This window comes from Octodon degus, unplaced genomic scaffold, assembly GCF_000260255.1.
Source record: "Octodon degus isolate 3935 unplaced genomic scaffold, OctDeg1.0 scaffold00133, whole genome shotgun sequence".
NCBI classification, from domain to species: domain Eukaryota; kingdom Metazoa; phylum Chordata; class Mammalia; order Rodentia; family Octodontidae; genus Octodon; species Octodon degus.
Genome location: NW_004524709.1, coordinates 6210710 through 6220120, shown reverse-complemented (window position 1 = coordinate 6220120; position 9411 = coordinate 6210710). Strand labels below are relative to the sequence as shown.

Here is a 9411-nt window from a genome sequence, read left to right as displayed (position 1 = left end):
TTTGTAAAAGAAAAACATGAATATTAGGGGTGGTGAAGAATTTAGCTAGCAGTGTTGGAACTTTCAAGACTGGCAAGTTTCCCTTAGTTGCAAGGAAGAGGGAAAGTATTTGAAACAGGAAGAATAACAGGAGATTGGCATTTATGGGGAATAGAGGAAAAACTGGGCTAGATGAGTCAGAGAGGGCATTATGGGGACAGGGAGAGAGAGGTAAAATGAGAGAGATGAGCCGGTCCCAGGCACTGGAGAGAAGATGGACTGTATCCTGATGAACATAACTCATCTTGATATGGTCTCCCCACTCATCGCCCTCAGAACTAGTAAATCATGATGACTTTGGAAAGATAAGTCCTTCCTAGAAATTGTTGAATTAAGTAACAAGCAGAGGTAGGGCTAAATACTACAGAGGAAATATTGAACATTGCATTAAAAGTTGGGATTACAGCTCGCGTCATCGGACGTGGAGCAGCACGGGAGGGAGTGGCCAAGTGGGTGTGAGAACCCAAAAATGACAATCCAATGAGTGGCAGTTGCAACCTTTCTGTATGCCGAAATAGGACTCAATTTGTTCTTCTGTATACCTGTCATTCCTCCTCAGAGATAGCAGAAGATTTTATCATTTAAGGTCTGGGGTCAAATCTCAACATTTTGGAACAAGGCTTTCCTAACAATTACAGTCCTGCTGATTGTCCTATTTCTAGATGCTGTCAGAGAAGTAAGGAAATAGTCCTTTGCTCATTCCCTTGAGAAGACCTCATCCACCAAAACCTAGCACTTATGAACATACACAGATGGAACTTTTCAGATCTCAGAGAAATCTTTACATTTCAGGATTTTCTTTATTTTTTTGGCTGGTGTTGAGACATCTGGTTACACTTATTACTCAACTGGCAAAAGAGCTGTCAAACAGAGGAGCACTTAAAACTCAAGCAGAAAGTACTAATAAGGCTGCCAAAAAATTCATGGAAGAGAATGAAAAACTTAAATGGATCTTAAAAACCTCTGGCCCAGAGGAGGAACACATTTTGGAAGCAGAAAATAAAAAATTAGTTGAAGACCAGGAAAAACTGAAAACTGAATTAAAGACTTCAGTTGCCCTTTTTGAGGCACAGGATGATGTGATGACAATGAAGATACAATCAGAGAGACTTTCAAAAGAGTATGATCGGCTCCTAAAAGAACACTCAGAACTTGAGAATCATTTTGAAAAAGGCAATAAGAAAGAACTGTGAACTTTAGGAAAGAAGACTGTGATATACTGTGTCAAAATAATTAATTTTTTATGATGGCAATCACAAAAAGATGTAAAATTCAGTTTGGAGAATGCACTACAACTGGCCAATAGTTTCTATTTTTTACTGCTACACATGGGGGTATAGTAATAATATTGTCAAAATATTTGACAATGTTTCAGATATAAAGTGTATAAAGTGTATTCCAGCTCTTTTAAAAACTACAAGCAGTTAAATGTCATATTTCCATTTGATAATAACATTGGTATGTGATGGCTATTTACAAATAAAAGAAAAAATTCACTAGCCAGTTACTATCAAAATTAGATTTTTAAAGTTACATGAAACCATTATACCCTTGAAAGCCTTGATGCCTTTTTATTAATAATATAATTAGATGATAATACTAATGTGTTCGAAAGTAGTGCTTAGTAGCAGCAAATTCGTTTATAAAGAAATTAAATACGGGTAAATAATAAGCATTAGCAACTGTGTTTATAGAAACAACTTAAAAGAATAATGAAAAGAGTGACCTTGTTTTTTTAAGACTGCGGGTACTACACTTTGCTATAGTAAGATGGCTATGTTGCTAAATATATATGTATATATATATTTCTTTTTTTTTTTTTTCTTTTTGGCGGAACCAGGGATTGAACTCAGGCCCTTGCGCTTGCCAGGCATACACTTATTCTACTGAGCCATCTCCCAGCCCAGATAATTATATTTTTGTGAGTGTTGGACTTTTTGTTGACATTTGTGCTAGTACTACATAATTAGTAAGTGTTCTACCTTTTTAGATTTCCCCTAGCAGTAGGCTTTATATCTCTGCATAGCTATCACAGTACTGAGCTGAACTTATTTTGCATTGTGGGATTCTTGACTTAAAAAGTTAATATATAATGTATCCAAAAAACAATGTTTTCAATGGATTTGAGAGTTATACAAATATTACCTCAAACATATGCACACTGGTGTCACATAGTTTCTCTGAGATGTTTCTGTATTCTGAATATTAAATACTATTTTTCTATTCAGTACTCATTTAGAGATAGTGATTGTAATATTAATTTGACTTTGGTTGTTTCAGTGCTTAAACATGAAAATCCAGTTCCTTGCCTCATAAATATGTAATTATAAAAGAAAAAAATGTTGGGATTATGATCTTAATTTGGCAGAATTCTAGCCCAAGTGCTAGAGAAAGCTAGAGTGGGCCCAGAAAGGGCCCTTTGCTCTACAAGTGGGGTGCACACAGAGCCCTGGGCTCCAGTCCTGCCAACAAGGAAGGCAGGGTGTTTACCAAAAATGAGGGTGGGTTAGCAGGTAGTGAAATGAAGAGGTCTGTTAAAATTGCTGTTAGAAACGTGCTTGGAAGAAAGTGAGTATCAAAGATGATATGTCCTCTTTACTGCCCAGTTACTCAAATGGTATCAGGGACGGGGCCTGTTTCTTCAGTTACGTCAAAGTTGTCACATATTTAACTTTCAGGAAATTCTTCCCTTACCTCTGTCTAAGATAGCTAAACTTGCAGGTTCTCAATTCCCCATGACCTTGCTATTCTTTTAGAAGTAATGAAATACTAGTAGGTGTTCTGGAGGTTTGGTATTTCTGGATATGTTTAAATACCAGAACAGTAGTGTGTCTGTTATGTTGTCATTTCAGGATATAAATTATGTGAATTCTGAATTAAGTATGTCTATTCTATACCTAGATAAATATGCACTGATTAACATTTTGAGGTGAACAAATGTACCCTTACTCAAAAGGCATTCAAAGCACATCCTTCAACTGTTTAAAATTCTTCCAAGTATCTTTTTTTTTTTTTTTTTTTTTGCTGTTGTCTTTATTTCCTATGTTGAGTAGAGCATTTGAGTACATTTGGTGTTTGCTAGTCACTTCTACTTTTCCCTAGCCTATTGAGACCCAGCTTTACTGTATTATGAGTCTCTGAAGGAGACTGCTTAGAAATGGGGAAGAATTGTTATATTAAGGAAGATAGGAAGATATAGTAGAGAACATAGGGGGATAAAAGTATAAAAAGAGAAAAGCATCCAGATTGCTAGATCTTTCTAGGATCTTAACTCCTCATTTCTTTTAGAAATAGATTCCATATGCTTCTGTCCTCTCTTTTCTCTCCTTGACCAGATCCATTTCCCTGAGGCCTCATTCTCCTAGAATAATAATTTATCATAACAAGGATCTTCATTTCTAAACATCCTGTTGGCTCAGACTCCAATCAGAAACCTGTGTTCTGGAAGTTGGCTCTTTCTCAGGTAGAAGAGACCCTGTAACATGTAGAAAATGATGATGTCATGTCTTACTGTAAATAGTAATGTGCTGATACACTACCTTCGTATGAGGAGTATTACTAATACTCAGTTTGAATTGGGAAACTATACAGAAAGATCATAATAAATATGAGAAATTCAAAGAATTTAATAGCATTCTTAGAACTCTGATTCCTTCACTTGGATCGCTCAGTATGAGGGAAGCCAGCTGATATAGCATTAGGACACCCAGCAGCCGGCACAGAGGAGAGGTGAGGAACTGTGGCTTCTGCCTCAATTAAGACAGCCCTGGCAGAAGAAGATTCTCCAGCTTCACCTGAGCACTCCAATGTCACAGGCTGAGCCGACTTCCAGCCTGGAGCCTCAGGAGATGCCTGAAGTCAAGGCTACCCAATTAAGCTTCTCTCAAACTCCTGACTGAAATGGTGAGCTGGACCTCTGCTTGTTTTTATTGTTCTGAGGTTGGGCTCAAGCAGTCTCCTCCTTTTCCTTTAATCTAACTATGGAATGCATGTTGTTGCTTTTTCCCAAGACAGCACATATTTTGAACATAGACTTATGCAAAGGTGACTCAGGGACCAGTATTTGGCCCTCATTCTGAATGAGTCAGAGTCCTGTTGGATCCTTTGAAAATGTATATAACAAGAAGCTATGGGTTAAGCGGAAAGCATATTAAAGAGAAGAAAGTGGGCAGTGAAGGTAATGGCTTACTCAGGGTTGATGCATGAGATTCTTGGCAAAGAAGCAACATTCAAACAATAATTATAGTTTTTTCATCGCTTCCTTGTTGGCATTGGTGTAAGCTCCATGAAACATGTCTTCTACATCCCTGAGGGAAGTGGATAGTAGGAGGTACTACTAAGGGATTGGTTGGCATTCCTGCTAAGGGGGCATCCAGACTAAATGGGAGAGAAGAACAGGGGCACTGATGGTGGAGAAGTAGATGTGCCTGACTTGGGGGTCTCAGAAAAAATTGTGAATAGTAAGATCCCCAAATGCTTTTGCTGATGTGTAGTAGAGTGATAAATCAAAAAGGCATTGAATTCTGATGGTTTTCACTATAAGGAATATTTGTAAGTTTTTGTTCAGAATCACCAGCCTGAGCTTGTGAACCTTAGAAAAGTATGTAGAGGGGTATGACTCTCACAGCTAGTAGGTTTGGGTTTCATTCACAATTCTTTCATTTTTAAAAAAAATTTAAAAATTTTTTTGTAGTGTGGGGATTGAACTCAGGACCTTGTGCTTGCCAGGCAAGTGCTTATTCCACTGAGTTATCTCCTTGGCCCTCAATCTCAACTCTTAGGTTTATTTCTTCTTTGCAAATAATTGGCCCAAGCATTGTTTCTTCATTTATGCAGAAAACAAGTGCACTTTTCCATGCTGCTGTGACAGGTGAAGAAACAGTTCAATGCACAAGTGCTCATCACTGAGTAGCTATTAGTGAGGTGAATGCAACATTCGTTCTAATTTTAATCCTTGCTTTGGATGCTTACTCTTTGATCCCACTTTTATTTAGCTTTTATTTTGCTGTTTTTTTATTTGTTTGGAGACAGGGACTTGAACTCTGTAGCAAATACAATCCTCAAACTCATGGCAATCTTCCTGCCTCAGTCTCTGTGAGCTGGGTTTACATATATGTGCCCCACACTCTTATTTAGGTATGGATCTGCCCTGCTCTCGGACTTACTTTGCCTTGCTGACTGTAGCTGACTCTTATACTTGTTTCTTATCTTGGAATTCTTTGTCTCAGATTCCAATTTCTTTTTTTTTTTTTTTTCTCCGAATGCCTTCAGGGCAGGTTTGGCTGGCTTGAGTTGTGGAGATCGAACCACAGCAACCTGAGCCTGACTGCTTGGTTGAAGCAGCCACTTAAAGAACTGAGCTAAGGGGCAGGCCCCCTCAGATTCCAATTTCTGTTTCCAGTGTTTTTCCTCAAATTCTAATTAAATTAAGTCCATAAGAAATTTGAAGGTTGATTCTTTGACACATTGAACCTTTGAGGGTACATTAGAATCCAAGTTGTATGTAAAATTAGAGGTAAATTTGATAGTTACACATCAGTTATACATTAGTAACTGCTGATAGTTTTCAATAAAATTTGAAATTCAATAAACATTTATTGATTCTTATGTTTTTAGGATTTTAAATGTTTTCAATTTTTCATTCATTTAAAATAAACGGATATATTACAACTTATTTATAGTTGATATTTTATAAGATTAGTTTTCTAACATAATACAAAGACATTTTAGCATTACTTTCTGTATGGACCAAATGTATTCCATCAAAATTTATATGCTGACATCCTAATCCCTTGCATTAGCACTCTATTATTGTAGCAAACACCAGAGATAATTTATAAAGAGAAAGGTTTTATTTTGACTCACAGTCAGAGAAGTTTCAGTCCATGACCACCTGACTCTGTTGCATTGGGCCTGTGCTAAAGCAGTGCAGCATGATTCTGCGAGTGAGTCATGTAGCAAATTCACCTTATGGCAAAGATGGGGGAGGGGAGAGAGGAGAATGAGCAGGAAGAAGAGGAGGGGGAGGAGGAGGGGGGGGAGGAGGGGAGGGAGGGGGGGGAGAAGAACTACATCCTGCAAGCCTTTGGAGGGTATGCCCCCCACAAAGCCTCCTAAGTAGGTTCCACTTTTTTTATTTTCTAATTTTAAAGAGAAGAGGAAGAGAAATAGAACTAAAATAAGACAAATTTCAAATTAGGCTATCAGAAAAGTAATAATAACTAGTACATTGAGTATTGTTATTTCATAGTAGCTACTCAGAGTACAAGTCGGCTCTACCTTTTAAAGATTCTTGGGATCTTTGTACCATCTTGAGTGGAGATAACTTCCGACCAGGAAAACTCACTGATGGAAGAATGGAAAAAGTTCTTGATGGGAGTTATTAGCTGCTTAGTACTTCTCCAGATTCATTTGTTCTTGGTCAACATCACAGCATAGAATAATAAAAAACAGCTAGTAAAAATAAAAATGACTTTTTAAATTTTGACATTATTTCTGAGAATATCTGTACAAGTCTTTACATCCTTTCTTGTGGTAACACATTCTATGGATTGCATTTTATATCAGTTCTTAGTTACAAATGTTTTAAAGCACAAATTTATGAAGAGTTTTAAGTTAAGTTAGAGAACAATACTTTTAGAAGTAAATATACATTGGTAGGAAATACATAAGAAGTTTATTAGTCCGATTTTTCCAGAACACAGAACCAATAGGACATTATGTCACTTTCCCATTGTGAGGACAAAATACCCAATGCTTGATACTTGAAAGAGAAGAGGTCTACTTTGGCTCACAGTTTTAGAGATATTAGTTCATTTGGTCATTTGGCTGCTCAACATAAGGTGATCGGGAAGCAGAAAGGGAGGAGAAGAGCCCAGGACAGAAATACACCCTTCTGGATTGTGCTTCCTGTGAGTCAACCCTCCACACCAGACTCCACACCTCATAACACGTTCAGGTACAAGCCCACCAACTGATGAATCCATGAATGAATATACCCTTAGCCCCAGTGATCCATTTACTTTCCAGTGCTCCCCCAACATATGAGACTTTCAGAGGGTATTTTAGATGAAAACTATAACAGATATATACATAAATATATGAGAAGGGATTTACTGAGTAATTAGCTCAACTATTATGGTGCTACAACAGGTTACTACAACCTGGAGATCCTGGAATACTTCTCAGTTTGGGTCCAAAAGTCTGAGATCCCAGATAAGCCCAGAAGATAAGACTGCTAGAGTCTGGTGTGAATCTTAGAGTCTTAAGGAAAAAGCACCTGGAATTCTGATATCCATAGCAGGAGACAAGTGTGTCCTAGCTCTTGGGATGGGAGGCATGGGGGAACAGGCCAATTTACCTTGTGTATTTCTTCTCTTTGATTCTCCTGCTTGATTTTATAGTGCCCACCATTGATGGATATTTCCCACCCCATCCACCTAAACTCACCTGCTTCCTCTAGAAATGCCCTCCCAGATAAGCTCAGTGTTTTCTCAGATTTCTAATACTCCTTAATCCAGTCAAACTGATAGATAAAATTAACCCTCATAGAAGGTAAACAAAATATTTTTCTGATAACTCTTAAGGCAATTATAATATATTTCTCCAGTGAGTAAAGAGTCCTAAGGTTAGGGAAATAGCGTTTCCTTTAAAGTGTGTCTTTTAATTCAGAGTGATGACATGATGTGAAACAATATAATTACAACATCTATTCCTTTGGGAAACTTAACCTCTCTGGAACTTATTCCTCATGTGTTGAATCAAAGGATTGAATTAGAAATCTAAACAGAGCAGATCTTTTAAAAATCTCAACATATCTCCTTTTTGGGGGGAAATGTTCAGGGATGCTCCTATATGTCCAAGACAACTGGAAGAGAGAGAGAGAGAGAGAGAGAGAGAGAGAGAGAGAGAGAGAGAGAGAGAGGAGAACTACTAACAACATTGATTCTGAAACATTTCTAGCTACTGAGCTCCTGAAGTAAACCTATTTTGAACTGAAAAGGAAGCACGACTCAACGTTTCATCATCAAAACTGCATGCCTTGCCAATTCCTGCCAACAAACAGAAGTTTTGTTCTTCTTTTGGGCATGGGAAAAATATGGTAGACTTTCACAAGAGGTACAATGACCAAAATTTCTGCTTCTCCAGGAGCAGGGTGGGCAGTGAATGACCCACATCTAAAGGAGGGCATCAAACTGTAACCCAGGTAGTGAGGGCGTGTGGGGCAATACAAAACACTGTCAATGGAAGGTAAGAGTTAAGAAATCTCAGATTTCCTTATTTGGATGATAAATAGTGACATCCTCTTTAATTATAAAAAAAGTTTTGAAATCACAAAGTTAATTATTTTTTAATTGATAAAGCAAGCAAAAGTGGCTTGAAATATGCAACAATAAATTGGCTGGCAGTGAGATTGTGGGCTGGGGACATGACTAGAGCAGTCTGGGCTGCACAGAAGGTAACGCCCTGAGATCTAGATCTTTGTGCTCTTAAGCCGGGCCAACCAGCACATGGTACTTCTGCAGATTTTCACTCCTGGAATATACTGTGTGCATTCATGCATCTAAAAAGTGAAGGCTCACTGCTTTAATCTTTTAATTAAAATTTTCATTTTGAGATAATTATAATTCACATGCATATATTAAGAAATAATACAGATATTCTGTGTGCCCTTCACCCAGGTTCAGCCAGTGCTATCATCCTGCACACTAGACCACATTGTACCAGGATCCTCACACTGCCCTGGTTAAGATACCAAATGCGCCACAGGATTCCTTCTACTGCCTACCTCCCACCTACATCTCCGTCTTAATTCTGACAGCCAATTGTAGTCTCCACCTCTGTACTTTTCTCATTTCAAGAATGTACTATAAATCAAATCTTGTAGGGCACCTAACCTTCTGACATCATCTTCTTTCATGCCGCATCATTCTCTGGAAGTTAATCCATACTGTGGTATGCATAAGGTGTGATGAAAAATGTAGTCAGTGTTTAAGTTATTTTTTAAAAAATTATTCCGGTGAAAGACACATTGCCATTAACCCTCCTCAAAATATTCTCCCTCACTTCAAGCACACCATCCTGTTGTTTTTGCCACTTAGCGGAGCAGTTTTGGAAGTCCTCTTTGATCAGTATCTTTCATAGAGTGGCTGCCTCAATGTCCTTTACTGATTCAAATGTTAGCCTTTTGTGGTCACTTTGACTTTAGAGAAGAGCTCACAGGTGTGTGGTGCCAGAATCTGTCGGATGGCCCTTCGCAGAAGCACTCGCCACATTTTTTATTGCTCTTTATAAAGACTCGAAGAGGCAGTGTATCTTACTGTGAGAATTGTTTTTAAAATTTAAACATTCACCAGACTCCCAAACATATCT

The 9411-nt window shown here is 37.9% G+C and overlaps 1 pseudogene; it reads left to right on the top strand.

The window, feature by feature from the left end:
• Positions 1-508: 508 nt before the first annotated feature.
• Positions 509-1232, top strand: LOC101576557 (annotated as a pseudogene).
• Positions 1233-9411: the final 8179 nt, after the last annotated feature.